At 49.1% G+C, this 25448-nt stretch overlaps 1 protein-coding gene across 3 annotated transcripts in view; it reads left to right on the top strand.

Moving 5' to 3' along the window:
• TNKS (tankyrase) overlaps positions 1 to 25448 on the top strand; it is a 2071987-nt gene that overhangs the window by 777197 nt on the left and 1269342 nt on the right. The gene's annotated exons all lie outside the window — the stretch shown is intronic.

Here is a 25448-nt window from a genome sequence, read left to right as displayed (position 1 = left end):
GTGGAGATCCTTCAAGAAAAGGGCGCCGTAGAAGTCGTCCCGATTCTACAGTTAAACAAGGGTATTTATTCAATGTACTTCCAAGGATCTCACCATGCGCCCTGTACTAGACTTGCGCCCAGCGAACAAATTTGTCAAACCTCAAAAGTTTTGTATGGTCACTTTACAAGAACTAATCCTGCTACATAGGTACAACCAATTCACAGGTTGTTATATTTTATGGTTTGAAATGCACTTTCATCTACATATGTCTCTTGGCCTATAAAAATGGCACTTGCCTCCACACAGGTCTTCAACAATTCAGTAGTATGCAGAACATGAAAGTGAGTCTCACCTAGAAGCCCCTCCACCACTCAGCCGAATAGGCTAGGAAGAAGTGGAGCCTCCAGGGAAAAACCACTAAAGGGGAAAACCCCTGTGGTGGGCTGCTAGGATGCGTAGACTCCTGTGGGCAGCAGTGGTGTTGTCTTTGTGCTACACGGGAACTTTAGTGCAGACCAAAATCCCCTTGTGGAGAATTCTAATATAAATAGAATATAGAATGAGAAAAGAGGTAAATAGAACAAATGCATATTAAATCTAGGAGTGGAGGAAGAGCTTACCCTGGAGCCAATGACAGATTCCTGATTACTATCAGCCAAGTCGATAGTGACAGAAAAGCTACAGTGTAAGGGACCTAATAGAGCAGAAGGTGAAAAGATTATGCTCAAATGTAGTAATCACATTCAAGATAGAAACAGATGACCGAGAAACAAGGCAACATATAGCCTTACCAAAGTACCCGTAACTCTGTAGACATGAAGGGGTAAAACAATCCAGAAGACATAGGGCGGAAGACTGCAGAATATTCCTATGCCTACTTCCTGTGGTGAAAACAGAAGGTGTTCACCTTTCTCCACCTCGATCTCCGGCTGTATTTCAAGCGCGGAGATCGAGGCGGGTATTGTTGGGAAGGGGAGATTCTCCCCTTTACGATACCCATTGTGTGGCATTGCTCCCCGCGGATCGGGTGCAGGGCGCACGATCCGTGGGCAGCAATGTCACCGGATCAGTACAGATCCGTTTGTGATGTGGGGGGAGGGGGGCTGATTACTAGGTAAGCACCCCCCCTCCCCCCCCGTGGCCCCAAAGCATAGGGCCACAGCGTCGGAGACCACTGGGGGCAGATGATCACTGCCCCCAGGGGTGAAAATGAAGAAGAAAAAAAAATAGAGGGGAGGTGGGAGGGGGTTTGGGTCCCTGGGGCCCACTGGGCCACCAGGGATAGAGGAGAAAGTGGTGTCCCTGGAAAGGGAGGTTCTCCCCTTTCCATGGACACCACATATGAGGCATTGCTGGTAACGGATCAGAACAGAGCGCTCGATCCGTGACCAGCAACCCACTGGACCACCATGGATCCGTTTGTGACTTGGGGGAGGGGGGGCTGCTTCAAGTAAGCAGCCCCCTCTCCCCCAGCCCCCAAAGCATGGCGGCACATATGTGCACAACCCTGGGGGCAGATGGCTGATCATCTGCCCCCAGGGAAGGGGACAAAATAATAATTTAAAAAAGTGATGGGAAGGGGGGGGTTTTGGGGGCCTAGCCACCAGGGATTTTTTTGGAAATGGTGTCCTTGGAAAGGGGAGATTCTCCCCTTTCCAAGGACACCCTGTGTGACAGCATTGCTGCACGCGCATCGGGCGCAGGGCGCTCGATGCGCGTGCTAGACACCAGGGATGTCTTTGAATGCGGGGGGAGGTGGGGGCTGCTTACAGCAAGCAGCCCATGCCCCCCCCCCCCTGGCCCCCAATGCATGGGGGCACATATGTGTACAACCCTGGGGGCAGATGGCTGATAATCTGCCCCCAGGTAAGGAGGCAAAAAAATAATAATAAAAAACGGGAAAAAAAGTGATGGGAAGGGGGGTTTGGGTGCCCTAGCCACCAGGGATTTTTCCGGAAATGGTGTCCTTGGAAAGGGGAGAATCTCCCCTTTCCAAGGACACCCTGTGTGACAGCATTGCTGCCCGCGTATCGGGCGCAGGGCGCTCGATGCGCGGGCAGCAATGCACACTAGACACCAGGGATGTCTTTGAATGCGGGGGGGAGATGAGGGCTGCTTACAGTAAGCAGCCCTCGCCCCTCCCCGGCCCTCAAAGCATGGGGGCACAAGTGTACAACCCTGGGGGCAGATGGCTGATCATCTGCCCCCAGGGAAGGGGGCAAAATAAAAAATGAAAAGCACAAAAAAGGAATTTTGGGTGGGAGTGGAGGGCCACTAGCCACCAGGGATATATTTTACAGAAAAGGGGGGTGGCCCTCTCCCCCTCACCCCAAGGGGAAATGGGGGCACCCCTTGTAGCTATCCCTAGGGGCAGATATCTGCTCCTATGAAGGGGCATCTGACCCCAGGGAGGGCTGCATGAGATGGCCCCCTCTTATCTGCCCCCAGGGAGGGCTGAATGAGATGCCCCCCTGTATTTGGTGTGGGGGGGTAGAGGGTCACCCCCATTACATTAGAAAATTACCTGCAGTTTAGGGTGCCCCTCAGCCGGCCCTAATGTGTAGTGTACCATTTTTCATTTTTTCCTTTGCTTACGAAACTTGCCTTGGCGCAGAGGGGCACATTGGTGTGCCAATCTGGCGCCGGGGTGCCCAAACCTTACTGCCCCACCCACTGGGGGGGGCCTGTCCCATCATTTTTGGGCCCACCCACCTCAAATGGAGGCGGGGTGTACCTCACGCAGCAGTTTGTAGGAGGCCCAGGGAGGCCTGCATGAGGTGCCCCCGCCACCCATTTGGGGTGAGGGGGTAGAGGGCAACAAAGAAAAAAATGGAAAATGGTGGAACGCATTTTAGGGGGGGGGGGCTCTGGGGCACCTCAAAGGGACGGGGACTTTTCTAATGGGACGTGGTGGTGACCCCGTCTCCCAAACCCGCAATGGATTGGGTGCCATGTCATGCAGCCCTCCCTGGGACCAGATATCTGCTACTAGGAAGGGACGCCTGAGCCCAGGGAGGAGTGCAGGACAGCCCCCCACGTATCTGCCCCCGGGGAGGGCTACATGAGATGCGCCACCCCTCCAATTGGGGTGGGGGTGGAGAGGTGCACCCCCCTTCACAATAGAAAATTACCCGGTGGTGTATGGGGCTCCTCTGCCCCCGCTCAAGGGCAGCCTGCCATTTTGAATTATTTTCTTTGTTTACTAAACTTGCCTTGGCGCAGAGGGGCACATTGGTGTGCCAATCTGGACCCGGGGTGCCCAAACCTTACTGCTCCACCCACTGGGGGGCCTGTCACACAATTTTTGGGGGCCCTCTCCCTCCACCTCAAATGGAGGGGGGGTGTACCTCACGCAGCCGTTTGTAGGAGGCACAGGGAGACCTGCATGAGGTGCCTCCGCCACCCATTTGGGGTGAGGGGGGAGAGGGCCCCCAAAAATTCTGGGACAGGCCCCCAGTGGGTGGGGCAGTAAGGTTTGGGCACCCGGGGCCAGATTGGCACACTAATGTGTCCCTCTTCGCCGAGGCAAGTTTCGTAAACAAAGAAAAAAATGGAAAATGGTGGAATGCTTTTTAGGGGTGTCTGTGGGGCACTCCAAAGGGTCTGGGAATTTTCTAATGGGATGGGGCATTGACCCCTTCCCCGGGACCAGATATCTGCTCCTAGGAACGGATGCCTGAGCCCAGGGAGGAGTGCAGGACAGCCCCCCGTCCCCCCATTATCTGCCCCTGAGGAGTGCTACATGAGATGGGCTGCCCCTCCAATTTGGCCATGTGTGAATTCCCACGGGTGTACTCTCTTGGGAAATGCATGGGGTTCCCTGTTTTCCTTGCTGGCTTCGACGCCCTAGGCCCAAATCTGTAGGTTGCCCCAATGAACAAAATGGGCAGTGGTGAAAGGATTGGGGCTACCAGTGGGTTACCCTTTTCCTTTTGCGCCCCAGGTAGGTGCACCCACACATGTGAGGTACCGTTTTCCTCGGGACACGTGTGGGGACGTGGGAAGGTAGGCCATGTGTTGCTGGCGGTGTTTCGGTGGGTGGCCAGAGCGAAATGTCTGAGAATTGTCTTAATTTCCAGCCAATTTCAGAGACATTTCCCTGTGTCCACTCACCGAAACACGTCGCCAACAACAGATGTCATACCTTCTCGCGTTCCCACAGGTGTCCTGAAGAAAAAGGTACCTCATGTGTGGGTGCACCTACCGGGGGGACAAAAGGAAAAGGGTAACCCACTGGTAACCCCAAGCCTTTCGGCGCATCCCATTTTGTTCGTGGGCAACCTACAGATTTGGGCCTAGTGTGTCGAAGCCAGCAAGGAAAACAGGGACCCCCATGCATTTTCCAAAAGAGGACACCCGTGGCAATCCACAGATGTCAGCCTTGTGCAAATTGTCACAGTTTTTATAAGCCACCATCCCCGACAAAGTGTGATATTTGGTGGGGAAAAAACACAATGTTTATTTTGTCTGGGGTGCTGGGTAATAAATCCTAGGCCGCTTTGCGCAAATCTTACCTCTGCGGATTCCCACGGGTGTCCTCTTTTCGGAAATGCATGGGGTTCCCTGTTTTCCTTGGTGGCTTGGACACCAGAGGCCCATATCTGAATGTTGCGCTTGTCCGGAGAAAGTGTCAAAATCAGGTGTCGAAACAGACTTTGGGTTACCTGTGTTTTAGGCTTTCCCCTTGGCGCCCAGGTAGGTGCACCCACACATGTGAGGTACCGTTTTCATCGCCACACCTGTGGGAAGGTATAACATTTGTTGTGTTTGTGTGGTTTTCATAATGTTTTGACAAATTTGCTGGTGCCCTTTGTCTAACAACCCTTTCATTTCCCAAATGTGACCTACATTTAGTCGCTGCTTTAGGCACCATACAACTTTGTAACCTGCACAAGTCACCTACCCTTGAAAAGGTCTGCCTGTGCTCTTTCAGAAAAATGTGTGCTTGCTGTTCCTCATCACATTGGTTTTCCCGATTTACACATGCAAAGTGCATCTGTTCAGGCCGTGAGCGTAAAACTCCTGTGTACCATGGCTCAGTGTTTGGCTTGTGGTATTGCTTGTTTTGTAAAAAAAACTACAAAAAATGTGTGCTTTCCTAACTGCAAGAGTCAGGGGGGGAGGGGGTGGGCGGGATGTAGCGGAGCATTGCTTTTCTCAAAATTCATAGAAGTCATTGCCGTACCAAGCCAACCATGTCCAACACAAACCTTTTTTTCTGTCATTTTCCCGCTTTCCCCCCAATCTATGGCATTTTCCCCTACCTAGTGTTTGCCTGACCTACACAAATCACCCCTTCCTAAACTTGGAATTTTGTCTACTTTTCAGAAATGTATGCCTTTCTGTCCTCCAATTCAGCTTTCCTACCCTTTTCTCCCATTCCATCCATGCATGTCTAATTGGCAAAAATGGCTAAAATCGCCTACCTCTTACAAATCAGTTGATAACCGTATCAAATTATTTTTTTTCCGTTTCCACTCAACCTGTGCTTGAAAGCCAGGAAATTGGGGAATACAGCAAACAATTTGTTCCTAGCTCTTACAAGGAAAAAACCACAGGCGGCTTTGTACATCATTTTATTGGCATTTAAAAAAAAAAAAACGTTTGCCCTTTTTGCTTATTTTCTCTCACCCCCCCTACAGCAACCTAGGATTCCTGTGTGGCGTTACGACCGCCTACATGTGGGGAAAAAGGAGCCACATTTGGCCGAGATATCTCATTTAACAAAAAAAAAGTTACAAGCCATTGAATGGCCACATACCGAAATCACCAAAAAAGGCCCTGGCACTGGGGGCAAATACCCATGGCAGTTAAAGGGTTAAAGACTGTCCTTCTTGTGGCCTTAACATCAGCCCGCAGGGTTAGTGAACTAAAGGCTCTCATGTAAACCTCCATATACTTCTGGTCCTTGGGGATAAACCCTCTTTCTTACCAAAAGTAGTTTCTGACTTCCATTTGTCAAAAATCATATTACCAACATTCTAACCACCTCCTCATTTGGGCAAAGAAGAGGAGAGACTGCATAGACTGGACCCCAAAAGGGCTCTGTTTTTACATTTCAAGAATGTCAAAATTACGTCAAGATGACCAACTTTTTGTAGGTTATACAGGTCTTAAATTGGTATTAATGGTGACAAAAAAGATTATATCCCGTTGGATCATTCTGGCTATAATTGAGTGTTATAGATTGGTGGGAAAAGACCCACCGGATGGGCTTCAAGCCCATTCCACTAGGCGGATGGCTACTTCTGCGGCTCTGAAGAGGGGAGTCCCTGCAGATATTTGTTAAACTGCAACATGGGCATCAATGCATACCTTAACCAAGCATTATTGCTTAGATACCTCCTCTTCCAATGAGGGTTTATTTGCCAAGGTGGTACTTCATTCTGTCCATGAGAACAATAACTAGTACTGCCACCTCCAAAATTACCACTGTTATGGGAGTCTATCATAAGATGAGGAATACGTGGGAGGACACAATCCATTCAAAGAACAAGTTATTTACCAACTGAAACGTTCTTTCGACTGGATATTCCTCCCACTTATTCCTCATCGCCTTTCCCATCCTGCCCTGCAGTACAGTTTACGTCACTTAGACTCTTCGTGAGAGGAAAGTGAATCAGTCATGCGGCACGCCTGGGCGTTCCTTGAATATTTCCTTGAAAAAACAGAACTCGAGCCAACAGGTGCAGCACAAGCTATTTATACTGATGGTGTCGTCGACACGGTACGAAGCCCGCCGAGGGACCTCGACGCCACAACCTTGTGCACAGCACCCGTTGCCGAGAATTTTATTTTCTGAAGCAGCGAAGCTGGCAGGATATGAATATCATAAAATGAGGAATACGTGGGAGGAACATCCAGTCAAAAGAATGTTACAGTTGGTAAGTAACTTGTTCTTTTTATATATGCCTATACTACACAAGTTGGTAGTGCGACTGTGCAGCCTGGCTTATGTTAAGAGTGGTAATATGAGCTGTAGAGCTGTAAAATGAAATCAGTAAATACAGGTAACCAAGTAAACACTTACACACTTCTAGGTGTATAATACATTATTTATTTCTACTCGAAGCATTCTTTAAAAAGCAGTAATTAGCTGTAACATTAATCCCAGGTTAGGATTCAATTCAAACCGTGAACAATAAAGCAGGTGAGTAATTCATTCATATGTTACACATGTTCCAGCACCTGAAGGTGACACATTTGAGGTCAGTGTAGCAGATCCCAACTTTAGAACTAACACCATTATGTGGCTGAAAGCCAATGACTATTAACTATTAGAAACTGCCAACTGTATTGTAATTAACAACGTTCATCACAAGCTGTTACCATTATTTGCTTCTCCCAGCATACAACATGTGTAAATATTTGCAAATTTCCGCCATTCTAAGAAATGCATCTCACGCTCATGACTTAACACATGGTACCCGTGGGGATACCTATAACCCTGTACATAATGACAGTAATATCTGTATATAATAATGTTTTCCTTGTTCTGTAAGTTATGTTTCACACTTTTGACTCCCTGTAACTAAGCCTTGCACTATCTTGTAACTGCTGCGCCCTGATACCTCTGGGTCTGACGCGCATTATAAATAATAAACAAATGCAAATATATAGTATCACCTTTACAATATTGAGTTTTCAAGTTAGGGAAAGGTTAGGGTTAGATCAGAACAGACTGATGGGTTATAAGAACAGTTGGATTCTCCCATAGAGGTGCAGGGAGTCTATTATCCCAGCATTAAAGTGTTCAACATTTAAAACCTGTAAGGGAACACGCACTGCCAAAATCAATAGGTTCTGAAGGAAGCCTTTAGGGAGCCAGGACAGTTATTGGGCAAAGTCAAAGTTCTGATGCTCTTCTTAGAAAATTATCTTAAATAGTGTTCAAAAGAGAAATCACAGCAACTCGAGGAGTCACCTTTAGAAAGCTCAAGATCTAAGGCCAATGCAAGTAAGCTGAGGTCCACTTAGTGTATTGTAAAATCACACTCCTTTTGGTACCTGGACTCTGGATATATATTTCTTGCTTCCGTAGGGTCCTCTGGATGACCACGAAGATCTGACAGGAATTCTGACTTTCGGAAGACAATGCAAAGATGGTTGAGGTACCCTGGGCTTCTGTATTCTTGGAAAGTTGGAGCAAGTCGGGGGTTGCGCCAAAATAGTTTCTCGAGGCTAGTTGGTCCCACCAGCCTAAGTCGTCCTTTACAGATATTCCCTGTCGATTCGAAAACTGGGTCAGCACAGCTGCAGGGCTTCTGTTAGGCAAGATTGTGTGCAGTAACTCTGTGGGAGACTACACCAGTGTTGTATAAGGTAACCCACCTATTGGTATAGGTTTGTACTACGCATGTTGGTAGTGTGACTGAGCAGCCAGACTTATCTCAAGAGGGGTAAATGTGAGCTGTAGAGCTGTAGCATCGAAATCCACACATAAGCATCCAAATAATACCTTACACTCAAGGTTTTCTAGTAGTTATTATTGAACAGTCAGTTTTAAATAAGCCTTCTTCAAAAAGGGCAATGTGCAACAATAAAAATACACTTCATAACACATTCTCAGAATCAAGATAAGTAAGTAGAGACTCTTTAGAGATGCTTCATACACACTTGCTACACCCTGAGGTGATTTCAATTACTAGGACAGTATTGGCATTTATATATCACTTTTTGCACTTGGTAACATTCTGAAGTTGTGGAAAGCAAATGTTTTGGGAAGGAAAAAGATGAACAGGTTCTCGGAGCATGTGAGCACTTTTCAATCTCCCAATGAAGTCTAGATACTCTTTCCCAGCAATAACCGTTTCAAACAAGTTATCACCAATGAGCGACCCGTTGGAATCAAATTCAATGGGTCAGAAGAGTCTGCAGGGAACCAGGACAGCCAAAGTCAATTTGAACAATGTCTATTGAGCAGAGGCACTTCTTAGATGGCACAAAAGTCTCACACAGTTAGTTTGTAGGACAACATCTGGAGGACTCCTCCACTGCAGTTTGAATGTCAGTGGCAGCTACTGGCTCTTTTCTGTTCATCAGCACTTCACGGTTTCAGCTACCAGCAAATAGCACCACAGCGGATCTTGGACACTTGATGGGCTTCCTCCACTCCTTGAGTTCAGCAGTCTGGTGAGGTGACTCGAGCTTTGGTCGTCCTGCTTTGGGAGGGTCCTCAGGATCTTCCTGGTCCTGCTTAAAGACTATTCACTCCACTACAGATTTCTCTACCGCTGGCACTCTGTTCCAGCAGCAGCAAGGAAGTACCGCCAGTTGGGTAAGGGCTTCAGCAAAGTTTGTCTTGGGGTTAGTTGGCCCCACCAACCCAAGGGAAGAAGTTGTCCTTTCCGGAGCTTCTGTAGTCCATTCGGAAAAGCAGTTTCAGCACAGCAGCAGGGCTTCAACGGTCAGTTTAATGGTGCAGGAGGATGCAGCAAGCTTCTCTTCAAGATTCCTTCGGATGTTTATTCCAGTGGTCGACTGTCTACTGTTCAAGAAGCCTTGCCTTTTATGCAGGTTTCTCCCAGTCATGCACAGCCTAGCTGTCACTCGCACAGCAGGGTGGCTCTCCTGCACGGACGGACAGCCAGCCAATCAGGACTGGGTGCTTTCGGGTTACCAAGGAGACTAAGGACAGGGAGTTTCGGGCACCTCCCTCCCTCGCTTCCTGCCCTGCCAGGCGCACTGAAGCCCGCCAAAGGCAAAACGAACAAAAGGGTTAAACCTGGTTTGGCACGCAGAGTAAAATGCAAGAAAGACCTCACAAACCTGCAGCTGAGGATTCAGCCTGCGGTTGAAAAGCACAATGGTAGGAAAATTAAACCACTGCCACCAGCCATTTAAAGTTGTGGGGGTAACCTAGAAAATGCTACATGGGTAAGTAGGAAAAGGGGCTACTAAGTAACCCCCAAGCACTCCACATAAGATGGGGTGTGCTGGACCTAGATGGGAAAAAGTAAAGTCAAGTCAATTTCACTTTACTACGCTTGGGAACAGTACTTTACCCTAGAGAAGGTACTTAAACCTTATGAGAAACCCAAAGGTCTTCTCTGTGACACTGCACTGAAGGTGCTGTGTGTTGCCATACAAAAAGTTGATGACTGGAGTTTGTCAGACTCCAAACACAAAGAAAACTGAGTCCAAATCAGATCAAAATAGATGAGTGTGAGAAAAAGGTCCGTCTCACTCCAGGATAAAAATTAAAAGTCCTAAAGTCCAGCAAAAGAGCTGAGGGGTATCTAAGGTTGAAGAGAATTGGCACAGAAATGAGAATACTCCCTAACAGCTTCACCGGGCTCTTTGCGGTCCAGGTCGGTGCTGCTGCTTTCTTCTCTCGTCTTCTGCTTCGAATGTTGTCCACCAGTGGTCGACTCTTCTCTTGGTCCCAAAAACCTTGCCTTTTATGCAAGTTCCCATTCATTCACAGCTCTAGGCTGTCAACCACACAGCAGGGTGGCTGTCCTTGAGGACAGCCAGCCGGCCAATTGGAACTGGTTTCACCGAGGCACACCTACAGACAAAGGACAGAGTAAAAGCCCAGAAGAAACTAACCAGAAATGGTGAAAAAAGGAAGACTGGTCATTTTGGAAAATGGTCACCCTTGCACTGCAGCTGAGGTATCGACCTCCAGATGCATGCCACTAGGTAGTAAAAAAGAAACACTGCCACCAGCCATTCAAGTGAGTTAGTGTAACAAAATGTTACATGAATAATGAGTTAAAGGAATGACTATGTAACCCCCCAGCACTCCACATAGGATGGTGTGTGCTGGACGTGTAAAGTGAAGGTAAGTAAGAGGGGTGTCATTGTTGGGCAGAATCCTCAGAAATGTGTTAATTCCTCTCTACCAGAGACCCCGCAGGACCTTTGCTGGATTTTAGGACACTTGATTTTTAACCTTGAGAGAGCGAGACCCTTTTTTCCCCCCAACTCATGTATTTTAATGTGATTTTGAACACTGTTTCTTTTGGTTGTGGAGTCTGACAAACTCCATAGGCATCATCTTTTACATTGTGCCAAACAGCACCTTCAGTGCAGTGGCACAGGGAAGTCTTTGAGATTTCCCAAAGGTTTAAATACCTTCTCTTGGATAAATTATCTTTTCCACGAGCAGTGAAGTGAAAGCGACTTTACTTACATTTGTAACTTTCTAGACGCAGCACACACCATCTTACAATAGGGTGCTGGAGGGGTTACTTAGTATCCCTTTTTGTCTAGCATATCATGTAACAATTTGATGTTAGCCTTTCCTCGATGAATGGCTTGTGGCAGTGGTTTACTTTTAACTACCGTGGTGTGCTTTTACCGCGGGCTGCGTTCGCTGCTGCAGTCAAGCACCTGTGTGTGCAATTTTTGTCAAAATGGTCCCAGTCGTCTTTGCCATTTCTTTGTGGAAAGGTCCTTCTTGAGATTTACTCAGCACGCCAAACCAGGTTTGGTCCCTTTGTTCGATTTGTCTTTGGCGGGATTCACGAGTGAAGCCTGCCTCTGGCTCCAGGGTGTCTGGTGGGGCAGGAAGCTAGGGAGGTGCCCGCAACCCCATGTTTGTTAGTCTCCCTGGAGACAGGAATGCCCTCTTAGGTGATTGACCGGCTGGCTATCCTGCAAGGACAGCCACCCTGCTGGGTGACGGATAGCTAGGCTGGAAGGAATGAGAGGAACCTACATAAAAGGCAAGGCTTTTTTTGAATTGTAAGGCAGTCGACCACTGGACGAATGAATCCGAAGAAGGACTTGGAAGAGACGCATGCTACAACTCCTGGACCGTTGGTTTACCCGGTGAAGCCTTGCTGCTGTGCCAAGGCTCTGCATTCATTAAGACTAGAGAAGCCCTGCAAGGACGACGTCACCCCTTGAGTTGGCGGGACCAGTCAACTCCAAAGTAAGCCACCTGGATATCCTCTCCAAGCTGGTTGTGATTCCAATGCGGTTTCTGCTGGAAACCGAAGAGTAAGGGAGTAATACCAGATTGTGTGTTGCTTTTTAGTTGGCCAAGAGCTCCAGGACGTTCTCCAGCATGGGGTCTATTAGGCAGAATCCTGTGCAGTTCCCTTGGGGAACACTGCAAAAAGATTAAGACTACAGGAGTAAGCAGTAAACCCAATTTGTAGCAGTCTGCACCACCCAGAATTACCAGGTAGCTGTGGCCTGAGCAGTCAGACTTCTCTCAAGAAGAGTAGGACAGTATATAGACTATACACAATAGGGCTAAAAACACAGTAGAGCAAACAAACGCTGACCAGAGCTTTGTACAAAACGTATATAATTATTTAAAACACACTTTAAGCAATACACTAGCACTCTAAATCAAAAGCAAGTTTACAGAGTCAGGTAAAGTATACACACCTCCCTTGATAACTATCAGACAAGTCAGAGTTAAAACACCATGATTTGTTAAACAGATGTGAGCGCATAACCTGATGGCACTCCAAATAGTTCAGTTAAAGGGAGAGAAAAAGGCAGAGCATAGAAATAAAACAAGTCCCAACACTTTTAGGAGTTCTCAGCAAGGGAAAGAAGGCAGTATACCGTGTAGAGCCAAAGTTCATAGGCCAGGCCCACTTTAAATAGAGCAAAGTGAAATGTGCCCAGGATCACACGGTTTGAAATGCACTAAAAGTCTTTGCAGAATGTTCAAAAGAGGTTGGGGCGATTCAAGAAGATAAAGTTAGAAGGTCTTGGGCCAGCCCAGTTGGAAAGCCAAGGATTTAAGGGTCACCTTGGGCAAACCGAAGAAAGGGAGGCCAGGCAGGACACAGTACCTTAAAGAGAGAGGGAAAGCTCCAGCGGTGGCAGTTGTTCCTGGCAGTGGTTGCAGTTCGTTGTTTCGACCAGGGTAAGAAAGGCTCTTGTCGAGGAGGAAACGTGGAGTCGTTGCACTGCACAGGGATGAAACCAGCCGCAGAGTTTGTCGATAAAAGGTGCGTTCCTTTTATTCACGGTCAAAGTGGTGAAGCTTGGCTATCCGGCCGCCGGGGTGCTTGGCACGGGCGAATCGACCAAGAGACGTCTTTGGAAGGTGAAAAGGGCAAACTGGTTGGTCCCACCAGCTCAGAGGAAGAAGACTCGTCCAGCAGAAGATCTTCTCTTGTGGTTGGAAAGTGGTGAGTTCGTTGCAGCAGGGCTCCACCGGTGGTGTCGTCGTTGCAGATGGCTCAGCTTCTTCCCTCTTCGGATTCTTAGGTCCTGTGGCGACTTCTGAAGTTCCAGTCCCAAAGGCCCTGCTTTTATGCAGAAAAACCCCCATTCAACAGCCTAGCTGTCGCTCAAACATGCCAAGTGGTGAGCCGGGCGGCTCACCACTGGCCCAATCAGAACAGAGTCCGACTTGAGTTGCTAAGGCAACGCAGGCCAGGGTGCCAATTCCCCTCCCCACCCATCCTGTCGAACCCAGACAGAGTGGCACCAATTGGAGGGCTTCTGTGGAGAAGCCCGCCAAAAAGTGGAAGAAAGGGCTTGACCTTGGTCGGACACGAACACCATTTTAGAAAAGAGTTCTGGCAAAAAGACCCAACCGTTGATTTAATATTAAATAAATAAACCAGCGGTATCTTTAACATTCCACCAAAAAGTAGTGCGTTTAAAATCAATGGGAAAATCCCATAGGAAATATTCTGGTGGAATATTTCGCGTGGTAACCACTGCCACCAGCCAGAAACTCGACAAGGGGGGACTGAACAATGCCCCCTTGAAAACAGACCCAGGGGCAATATAATTAACCCCTTCCAGTACTTCCACAATATGATGGTTTGTACTGGTTCTTTTCTCAATTTAAGACTAGTAAAGTCAATGGTGACTTTACATGCCCTGGGAGACAGTAGTCAGTCCCAGGGTATGGAGTTTGTTTGGGGGTCACTAGGACACCCCTGTGTTACTGCACTGAGGGTCCTGTGTAACACATACACAAAAAAACATATGATACCCTATGGAGTAAAAGACCCCATAGCCCAAAATCACACAAATAGTCAGAGACATACCTCAAATCATGCCAAAGAGTGGGAGTAAAAGAGTCACTCTTAGCAGGAGAAAAAAACAAACCCCAAAAATCCAGCAAAGCTGCTGGGGAATTCAATAGGTTTGGGAAATTAGCCTTATAAGAGAATTCTCCCTAACAGGGTCTGGCATGGATTCACATGCTCATGAATATTCCCCGTCAGGCTGGAAATCTTCGGTAAAGAGAAAATCAGTTTGTTTTGTTTCTGAACTGTCGTACTCCTAACCAATCACTGGTCTCTTGGTCATACTGCCCCCAGCCAATGAATGCCCTCTAACTAAGCCCCTCCTCTGGCACCCATCTTCAGATTTTTACTGCACGTTCAAGTGCTGGGAGTCCTCGTGCTATAACTTTCGTGCTTTTAGTAAGTTTGAGATTTTTCAAAGAGATTTGCTCTATTTTTCGGTCAATCGAGCCTCAAGCTCCATTGATCCATCATCTGACTAATAGGGACCCATTTTTCAAAACTTTCTACGCCCCTCAAGGGCGATTTTTCATCAGGTTCACTTCTTGGAGGATTCCAGAAGATTCTTGGAGGCCTACACCGCGTGGACATGGCCGAGGATAAAGGAGACTCCACGCCTCTGTTCAGGGTCTGCCCAGGATGCGGGCTGCAGAACATCTTCCTGCCTACATTCAGACCGAAAGCACGTGGAGGAGGCCTGTGCGTTCTGCAAAGACATGGTGCCATGCACCATGAAGGACCGTTGCAAGCGGCTCGCTGAGTGGCTGCAGACGAATGCTTCTCCCAAGAGGAAATCTGAGTGGTCTTCTAAGACCTTTGAGGGCGCTCTGGTGACGGGCTCTGCAGCAGCCAGGCCGGGCGCAGCATCGCCGATGCTTCAATTAGGAGCCAACGCTCCGGCTAGGCGAAGAAAAGGAAGTCAGACCATCCGGATAAGCTTCTGGAGAAGGCCCGGTCGACTCTGATGGAGAAGCCAAGGGGGAGCGGGGCATCGTCGGCAGACATCCTACAAGCTCTGCACACACTGTTCTCTGAGATGAGGACAAGGATTCCTGTGCCTCTGATGGGCGATCCCGCGGTGCCTGGACCATCTGGAGACACGCCACCTAAGAGAAGAGTCCATCAGCCTCCACCCTACCATCCTTCATCTCCATCCCCTCCTCTGAGGGACGAGACGGAGACGACGGGTACGGAAGACGGCAACGATGAACGGACCTCCCGTCGCCGGTACCCAGGGCTTCTCCAGCTGACGAGATCGGTTCGTTCCATGCCATGATCCCTAGGGCCTCTGAGCTATTTCAACTGCAACCCGAGGAAAAAAGGGATTCCTTTATCAGCGCCGAGAGTCCAAAAGGAAGACCCTGCTCTCGATCCCGCTGTTGGACAACATTTGGAACAAAGGACTGTCCCTCCTGAAGAATCCGTCCTCATCCCCGGTTAAGAGACCGGTAAGAGAAGAAATACAGGGTGCCAGACTCTGCACTGAAGTGTCTCAGATCTCAGCCGTCCCCGGACTGTCTCGGCGACGGCCAGGAAGAAATCTGCAGCGTCGGCGGCATCGACTTCCACTTCCCTACCGGACGGCGAGGGGAAAGAAGCTGGACGCCATGGGTTGACGGGGTCATCTCGTCAGTGGCAACCGTCATTAAGGCGGCCAATGCTCTCGCCATCTTTGCCCTCTACGACAGGGAGCTTTGGTTTAAGATCGCCCCTCTCCTGGACTTCCTTCCAGACAAGAGGGCGGAGGCCCTTGAAATCCTACAAGAAGGCGACATGGCATCAGAAAGTGCCATCACGATGGCCACGGAAATCGCCGACACCGGCTTCCGCCAGATGGGCAACAGCGCTTGCCTTCGTCGGCGAGATTGGCTGAAGGCCACCAATTTCCGTCAGGACGTCCAGACAAGAGTATTGGACATGCCCTTCGACGGGAACAACTTGTTCGGCAAAACGATGGTCGAATCTCTGCAGGCCATCAAGGCAGACACCAAGATGGCTCATGCCTTGCGCACTCCAACAGCGAGAGCCGTCCTTTTGGACCTCTGGAGGAAAGACCCAGGTGCCTCCAAAGGATTTGGTGGCGGCTTCTCTTCGTACCGTCAACTATCCCGTTCCTCGGCCCAGGAAGTCTACAGGGGCCGCAGCAAAGCCGCAGGAAATAGTCGTCGCTTTGGCTCCCAAGGTGGGATGTCCACGACGAAGCAGGACTCAACCGGCCGTGACGTCCGGCCCGCATGCGAGCACCCCAGTTGGAGGCCGGCTGGCAAACTTTGTCGGTGTGTGGAAGTCCATCTCCACCGACCGTTGGGTGCTGGACACCCTGGCTCACGGACACACCCTGGAATTCCAAAGGAAGTGTCCCCACGTTCCACCAGTAGCCAGGCAAGAAAACCACGTCCCACAACTGCTTCTAGAGGTACGAGCGATGCTGAAAAACGGTGTGATAGAACTCGTCCCGTAGAGGCTCTGGGGCTCCGGAGTGTACTCGCGGTACTTACTCATCAGGAAGAAGACCAGCCTTTGGCAGCCCATCCTGGATCTCTGCCGCCTCAACAAATATATCAAGTCACAGAAGTTTCGGGTGGTCACCCTTCAGCACGTGCTGGGACAGCTAGAGGAAGGGGACTTCCTGTCGTCGCTGGACCTGGAGGATGCTCATTTTCACTTCCCCATCCACATGGGGCGTTGAAGTTTCTGCGCCTCGTGGTCCAGGGGCAGCACTATCAATTCAAGGCCCTTCGCTTCGGGTTGAAGTCAGCGCCAAGGGTCTTCACCTGGCACTGGTGGTGGCCTGCCTGCAGGGGGTCCACGTCTAACCCTACCTGGACGATTGGCTCATCCGAGTGAAGTTAAGGGAATTCGCTGTCTAGCACACAGCGAGGACCGTCCGCCTGCTCGTGGAACAGGGGTTCTTGATAAACTATGCAAATTCCTGCTTGGTGTCATCGCAGGAAGCTCGGTTTCTGGGATCCAGGCTCAACTGTGTCACGCCTGGCTTCGCCATCGGGGGACAGGATAAAGGCCATCCTGCAACGGCTGTTGACCATGGAAGTTGCCAAGGTGAGGTCCATCAAGTCCCTGCTCGGCATGTCGTCGTGCATCTACCTCGTTCGCCTGTGCAGGCTGCGGATGCGGCCGCTTCAGGAGTTCCTCTACGCTGTTCGATCCAAGTATCAGGAAGCTTCGAGGACAAGATCGCCCTCAAAGAGAAATTCCGTCGAGAGATTCGGGGTTGGGTGGTCTGTGCGCATCTAGCGGCGGGCACAGACTTCCATACCCCAGCACATCAGGAGACGGTGATGACGGATGCCTCCCTGGAGGGATGGGAGCGCACACTGGCAATCTCCACGCAAGAGGCCTTTGGCTACCGGAGAAGTCGTTGCACATCAACGTCCTTAAGCTCCGGGCAGTGTTTTGGGCCCTCAAAATCGTTCCTTCCATCCCTCGAGGGAAAGGTGGTACACGTCTTTACTGACAACACCACCACAATGTTCTACATCCGGAAGCAGGGGGGCACCAGATCCCCACCCCTCTCCAAGGAAGCGCAGGATCTCTGGCACTGTGTCATCGCCCAGAGGATGTTCCTGGTACCCTTTCATCTGGCAGGAGTGAAGAACACTGTTGCCGACTCACTCAGCAGGGAGCTGCACACTTGCCACGAGTGGGAGCTTCGACACGATCAGGCGGACCTACTGTTTCGATGATGAGGCAATCCCCAGATCGATCTGTCTGTGACGGCGACAAAGTGCTGGAGGGTCGCCAGCAGGTTTCATCAGCCGGGGAGCATGGGGGATGCATTCTCCTTCCCCTGGGATGGCCTGTTCCTCTACACGTTTCCCCGGTTGCCGTTGCTTCTGTGACTCATCAATCAACTCGGACTGTCGCGGTGCAGGATGATACTCGTCGCACTGGCATGGCCGAGGCAGATATGGTACCCGGACTTTCTGGACATGTCAGCTTCCCCTCCAGTCAAGCAGACGCAGATCACCTCACCAGGGAAGGAGGCACGATTCTGCACCACGACCCATCCTCGTTGAACCTGCAGCGCTAGAGTTTGGTGGATACGATCTTCCGGCGGACTGCAAGGAGGTGCTTGCCAAGGCCAGGGCTTCGTCTATGCTGAAATGCTACGGCCATACGTGGGAGAGGTTTGCCGTCTGTTGCCGTGCACAGAAACTCGACCCTCTACAGATTACGGCCCCGCAGGTGCTGCCGTATTTGCTGTCGGTGTCAAGGCAGGGTTGGCCCACGCTTCCATCAAGGTTCATCTGGCGGGTATCTCCTGCTACACCAGAACTCCAGGGCGGTCGTCGTTGTGGTCACACCGCCTGGTCAAGGAATTCATTAAAGGACTTTTACATTCGTTCCCGCCAATGAAGGCTCTGGCCCCGGCGAGGGAGCTCAATGTGGTGCTGACTAGGCTCATGGGTCCCCCGTTCGAGCCTATGCTTTTGGCGCTGCTGAAGTTTTTATCGTGGAAGACAGCGTTTCGTGTGGCCATCACCTCCGCACGACCATGGAAGAGATTCAGGCCCTCTCTTTTAAACCACCTTACTTGACATTCCACGAGATGAGGGTGCTGCTGCTGATGCACCCCTCCTTCATGCCGAAGGTGCCGTCGGACTTCAATCTCACGAGCCCTTGGTGTTACCTGTTTTCTTCCCGTCGCCTGCTGAGAGGACTTTGCACTCGCTGGATGTGGCTAGAGCGCTGAAGTTCTACGTGGACCGCACAGTGTTTTCGGAAGACGTCACAGCTGTTTGTGAACTTTGGCCCTGTGAACCAAAATAAGGCCCTCTCCAGGGCTTCCATTTCCAGGTGGCTCTCCGGCTGCATCACCCATTGTCATCGGTTGGAAGACCGACTGTTGCCTGGCCGTCGGAGCCCATTTGAAGAGAGCGATCGCTGCAACTACAGCATTCCTGTCTGGGGTGCCCCTGCTGGACATCTGCAGAGCTTCTACGTGGAAGTAGACGCACACCTTCACGAAATTGTACTGCGTCAACCGGGATTCCAGGGAGGAGTTCAGAGTCGGCCAAACAGTGCTGCGCAACCTGTTCGCTTGAAGGTGAAGGAGGTAAGAGATGCTTAATGTTGAGATGATGTTATGCTTCATGTTGAGCCTTGCCACCTCCCGTGGTTGTGCATGTTTGTACTGCTATGTAGTCTTTATTCATGAGCGTGTAAATCCATGCCGAACCCCATGCTGGAGAAGGAACAAGTTACTTACCTGTAACTGTTGTTCTCCAGCAAGGGTCTGGCATGGATTCACATGCGAGCACTCCTGCCTACCCCTCTGCGGCTCTTCTCTTGGCCCTACTGCCACTTTACGTGCTACCAAATCTGAAGATGGCTGCCAGAGGGGCATAGGTAGAGGGCAGTCATTGGCTGGGGGCAGTATGACCCAGAGACCAGCGATTGGTTGTTAGGAGAAAGACAGTTCAGAAATTAAACTGATTTTTTCTTTACCAGGGATTCCCAGCCTGACGTCAGGGAATATTCATGAGCATCTGAATCCATGTCCGACCCATGCTGGAGTACAGTTACAGGTAAGTAACTTGTTCCATCCATCCGGAATCCCAGGAAGCAGGACTGACCGAGCCTGAGCCACCTCAACAGTGCTGGATCCCAGATGCAAGGAAAGTCCATCTCAACAGCCAAGAGTCTGCGTTGGTGCTATTTGCTTAGATGCGAGGAGCTGAAACCGCGAAGTGCCACTGAATAGAAGTTCTGTCGCTGACCTTCCAGTTGCAGTACAGGAGTCCTCCAGATGTCCCCTCTTATTCCCACGACTGAAGCCCAGGAACACAGGATCTGCAGAGCTGCACAGGAACAGAAGCCAGCCAAAGCCCTTTTCTTCTAACCCGAGGTACTGTACAGTCTAAGAACTTACCTCTCTTTGTGGAACCGCACTTGTCCTCCTTAGAGACTTGTCTTGGTTGCTTCTCTAGAGTTGCTAACAGCTTCTTTACCTCTTGTAAGCTTGTGGCCATACTTTGATTTCTTCTTTTCTGCAAAGACTTCTAAAACATTGTGCAAGACTTGTACTTTCTTGCAAGAATTGCTTTTGCTCTCCTTGACTTTTGTCCAAATGGCCATGGCCTTACCTGGCTCCCTGAATAACTCTTCTTCCCTCTGACTGTGTTTAGCCCTCCTTCCAGGAAGGGATTAACTGTCTTTGCATTGTGGATATCAAAAGTACTAACCTGCTTCAGAATATTTGTGAGATATCTTGTTTTATTCTAAATATCTTTCTTTGACATTCTCTCAAGTATTGCCCTAAATGCAACAGTGAGATATTAATGTCTAGTGTCCTAACTATTGAAGTCACCTGAGGGTGTAGGAAGTGTCTGTGTGCCATCCCAAATGGTTATTTGCTGATTTAGGGAAACTCAGAGTGTGTATTTTGGAGTGTATTTGTGTTACTATTATATTGTCCCTTCTGAAGAAGACTTACTCAAACTGACTCTTAAATTTATAATTGTTTAATTGAGAAACCTTGTGTGTAAGAGTTTATTTGAATACTTGTCACTTTGAATCTATGCAACTCCCCTACAGCTCATATTAACCCCTTTGAGATAAGCCTGGCTGCTCAACACACTAGCCTTTGCCAGGAGGTTAGGGTTGTTGTAGTGCACCCAAAGGGTACTGCATACAGTCTTGCCTAAAAGTCATTTTACTATTCATGGGAACAGTAGTTAATCCAAGAAATATAGTTAAACATTAAGAGAAATCCAAGGGACTTCTCAGTGGCACTACACAGAAGGTGCTGTGTCACAATGCAAAAGCAGATGCCTGAGGAGTTTACCAGACTCCATAAAACCGTAAGGAACATAGAAAATCATAGTCTGGAAAACATGTGAGTGAGAAAAACGTCCCACTCACGAGAAAACATTCAAAGCCCTGAGTCCAGCAAAAAAAGCTGGGGTTGTTTAAGGTTAAAGGGAATTGGCGCCGACATGACAGCTCGCCTTAAGTCTTCGTCAAAGGCTGAGGTTGGACCTGGGGGTCGATAGATGATGTAAATAGTAGTACAATGAGGGGGATGAGTTGAGCTTCACAGAAAGGTGCTCACAATTCCCAGCAAAGGACTATTGAAGATTCTGATTTGAAGGGAGACTCTATAGAGAAGAGCAATGCATCCACCCCTCGCTTCCATTCTATCTCATCAAAGTATAGTGAAACCTTCAGGGAGAGCTAGGGAAAGTGCAGGGCCCGAGGCTTGGTGAAGCCACGTTTCTGTGATGTCTAGCAGGTCTAATTTCTGAGTGGTGATTAGATTTTTGATGTGTAAGGCATGGGCAGGGAGGGATCTTGCATTAATGAGGGCTCCTTTGAGGAGTGGGTAGGGTAGGCCTGCCTGGGTTGCAGGTTATATTGCGGGAGGAAAGGACGTCTGGTTTCATGGCGTTTGTACTGCTTATTTATCGTGGCATTGGCTATAGATGGACTGGTCTGGGTGCGGGAGGTATTGAGGAGGTTCCTAGTGGGGTGGTGTCTGTTGGGGGCAGTGGAGGGGCTACCTTCTCTTTTCATACGTGAGGCTGTTATCCCTGGATTGCTTCAGTCTGAGGTACTTGTTGTCCATTGGGGTTCCTATAGGGAGTACCTTTTTGTGTTGGTGGTTGGTGAATGGTGGCTGGGCCGTGTTCCTAGGCTTCGGTAGTGTTGGGTAAGAATTGGTGCAGTCACACTGTGTGAGACTAAACAATACTTATCTGCTTGGTATTCGGTAACCCACCTTTTGGTATAAGTCTGTACTACACAAGTTGGTAGTGTGACTGAGCAGTCAAGTGAAAGAGAGGTAAATGTGAGCTGTACAAATGATCTGTAAATACAAGTAGCCGAGTAACACTTAAACGCAAGGTTTCAGTTATAAATAGTTATTTATTTAAAGTTTTAAGTGTTCTTTAAAAAAAGACAATTTTTGCAACAATGTAAATAGACTTAAAGACTTTCCAGAATCAAAACAACTTGGTGGATAATCTTTGGATGTGTTTCTTACACAATACCTACAACCTGAGGTGACTTCAATCACGACAGTAATGGCATCTATATATCTCACTAGTATACAGATTCTGAGGTTGCACAAAGGAAAGGTTGGGGAAATAATTTTAGTCAGATTCTCAGTATATGTGGGGACAACTAAATCTTCCAATGAAATCTAGATAAGCCTTTCCCAGCAGTAACCGTATACACAAGCTGCCACCCATGAGGGACAAACAGTATCTAAGTCAGTGGACTGGAATAGTCTTCAGGGAGCTAGGACAGCCAAAGTAATTTGGGACACAGTCTGTGGATTTGATTCCCTTCTTAGATCAAAGTCCTGCACAAAGTTAGAGAGTGTTAATAAAAATCCAGGGGTGTTTCTAGGTCTGGAAAGGCCTGGGGCTACACTAATGTCGGGACTGTCGGGGCTAACTAGCCTTTTGGTTGCGGCCCCTGAGCCTCTATCTGGGGCTGCAACCAAAAGACCACAGGTTATAGCCCCCCCAAGCCACCCCTAGCAACGCCTCTGGAAAAATCACTTGTAGGGTCACAAGCTGTTAAGCCTGTGAGAAGAGTTGAAATCCACTATAAAAGGTAAGCCAATGCAATTCCGTACTGAGAAGAGTGTAGATAAAAGGCAATAAGGTAAGTACTGCAAGCCTAAACACTAACTCTGTTTTGAAGAAGAGTGATCCAGCTGGATTCTCTCTTGCTACAGCGGTGCAGGCCCTTGTTCCTGACCCTCAGACGTGTGGACAAGAGGGAGGACGTATGGAGGGCTTCAGCGACGGTACTTGGGAGGTCTTTGGCAGCTACAGGTGCTTTTCGGTTCAGCAGCACTTCACGGTTTCAGTGCTTCGCAAACAGCACCGATGCAGATTTTGGACTCTTTGCTTCCTCGGTCCTGCACTCTGGTGAGGGGGACTCTGGATCTGGAGGTCCTGCTTGTGGAGGGTCCTTAGGAGTCTCCTGGATCTTCTAGCCAGATTTGTTCCACGGCAGACGTTGCACTGCAATACGGACACTCTACTCCTTGCATTGGGCTTCCGAAGCAACGGTGAGGCGCAGCAAGTCGGGGATGTTGGTCCAGTGGAGTTCATCTCGGGGTTAGTTGGTCCCACTAACCCAAGGGGAGAAGTTGTTCCGTCCAGAGCGTCTCTATCGAGGTGAAAAAGGAGTTCAGCACCGGGCAATTCAAATGTCCAGGAGGTTGCAGCAAGCTTCGTTCATGGTTTCCTCTTCTGGGGTTTCTCTCAGTGGTCGACACTGCCTGTAGTCCCAACACCCTAGCCTTTTAAGCAGGTTTCTTCCATTCATCCACAGCCTAGGCTGTCCTGAAAGGCCGGCTAGCCAGCCTATCAGGACTAGTTGCATTCAACCATTCCTAGAGAAAAAGAACAGGGGTGTTTCGGGACCCTCCCTCACAACCTGTCCTTCCAGACACACTGGAGCCAGGGGCCGGGATCAGGGCTGAAGCACGCCAAAGGCAAGACGCAGGGCACAAATTTGTCTACACCCAGAGAGTAAAACCCACGAAAGATCTCACAACCAGAAAATGGCGAAAAAAGAAGACTGGGCCATTTTGACGAAATGGTCACCCATGGGGTTCTGTACTGGAGCTGAGGTTCAGTGTGCGGTAGAAAAGCACACTGGTAGGAAAAAGTAAACCTTTGCCACCAGCCATTTAAAGTAGTAACAGTAACATAAAAATGTTACATGAGAGTAACCCCCCCCCCCGTCCCCAGCACTCCAAATAAGATGGTGTGTGCTAGACCTAAACAGAGAAAAGGTAAGTAAAGTCAATTTCACTTTACTATTCTTGGGAGCTGTTGTTCACACAAGAAAAGGTAGTTAAACCTTATGAGAAATCTAAAAGGATTTCTTGTGACACTGCACTGAAGGTGCTGTCACCATACAAATAGCAAATGACTAGTTTGTCAGACTCCCAAAACAGTGAAAACACAAAATCCCAATCCGGTAAAAACACATGAGGGAGTGAGAAAAGGTCTCTGTCACTCCAGGGTTAAAATTAAAAATTAGGTGCAGCAAAAGAGCTTGGGGGTCTCTAATGTTGAAGGGAATTAGCACAGAAATGAGAATTCTCCCTAACAGGTAGCGATCCCTTCTTGAGGTGGTTGCCGGAAAGTGGGAAGGGCTATAGTTTGTTGATATGTAGCCTACCCTACTGTTCCGTGCTACATTGGTAGCTGGGCTGGAAGTGGTCGTTCCCGTTAACTTATGGGTCCCTGATATGTCAGCAATAGGCGTGGTCACACACATTATTGCAGCGTTGGGCTTGGGTGCTGATATAATGACAGCCTTAGGTTTGGGCACATGCATTATAGTGTTGGGCTTGGGCGCAGAAATAGTGGCTGCATTAGGTTTGGAGGCACATTTAATGGTAATGTTGGTATTTGGTTTTGTTAGTGCTGTGTCATTCAGGGGTGCTGACAGGAGTGTGATTGGGGGGGGGGCATACATTATAGTATGGTTTGGAGTACACTATTGATCTATCTACGTTGAGCCTAGGCAGGAGAATGGAAAGGGGCGCGCAAGGTAGAGTTGGACAATGCGAGTATGATGCAGCTGCAGGGACAGTGCAACTACATGTGTGTTGACAAAGTGGAGTGGCGACGTCTTCAGCGGCACTCCGCTGGAAGTCTACTCATTTTGTTAACTGATCAGTCCTTCAGACTATGCGTACTCAGGAACAATTTGCCTTTTGTCTCTACCTTTTAACTAACATTTTAACAGTGCACACAGCATCCTATGAGGCAGTGCAATGGGGTACTTTTGTTTCTCCATCGTTTATTACACATGCAGATCCTTACCATTGGTGGGCTTGGACTTGATTCCAGCTAGGATTTAGCATAAGAGGACTCCTGCAGCCACTTCTTAAGATCAGCATTGCAGCGAAGTATCCTGGGTAGACCAATGCAGCTGCCTGAAGATCCGTGTACGACTCCTGAAGAGGTCTGGCATCCCTACCTGCGCTTGGCCCAGTGAAGTCCCGCTGGAGTACATGATCTGTGAATGCCCTGAAAAGCGCTTGAACCCTTGGATTGGTGGGGCCAAATAGTCTAGACATAATCTCAAGGTTCCAGCCGTCCTGAGCCTTCACGAGTGCGTCTGGACCACCCAGTGGACAGACCAGCTCTCCAGTGGGCTATCTCAGTAGTTATTGCCGGAACTTCGGTGGTTGCAAGCTCGTGGCACAAGGCACCTTCCTGCTATGCTTTACCTTCCCACACGAAGCCATCATTCTCTGGAAGGTTTTCTTGCGGTAGCTGTCCATGACTCATCTTTCCCCCATCTGGTGAAGTGTCCTCAAGAGGCCTGCATCGGTTCCTTCTACATTTCTTCTTCACAACGGTTTGCACTCTGCTCCTTAAACTGACTGGAGGAATTCTTGCACCTGCAGCTCATGGGCACCTTCTACTGTATCCAATGGTGGGAAAACTTACCTCCAGCGAACCAACCCCCAGTCGATCTACCAAGTCATCTGGGAAAATCTCAGTC

This window comes from Ambystoma mexicanum, chromosome 6p, assembly GCF_040938575.1.
Source record: "Ambystoma mexicanum isolate Mex_15411 chromosome 6p, UKY_AmexF1_1, whole genome shotgun sequence".
Taxonomy (NCBI): Eukaryota; Metazoa; Chordata; class Amphibia; order Caudata; family Ambystomatidae; genus Ambystoma; species Ambystoma mexicanum.
The sequence above is the reverse complement of the archived record's forward strand: the minus strand, read 5'-3'. Positions and strand labels throughout refer to the sequence as shown.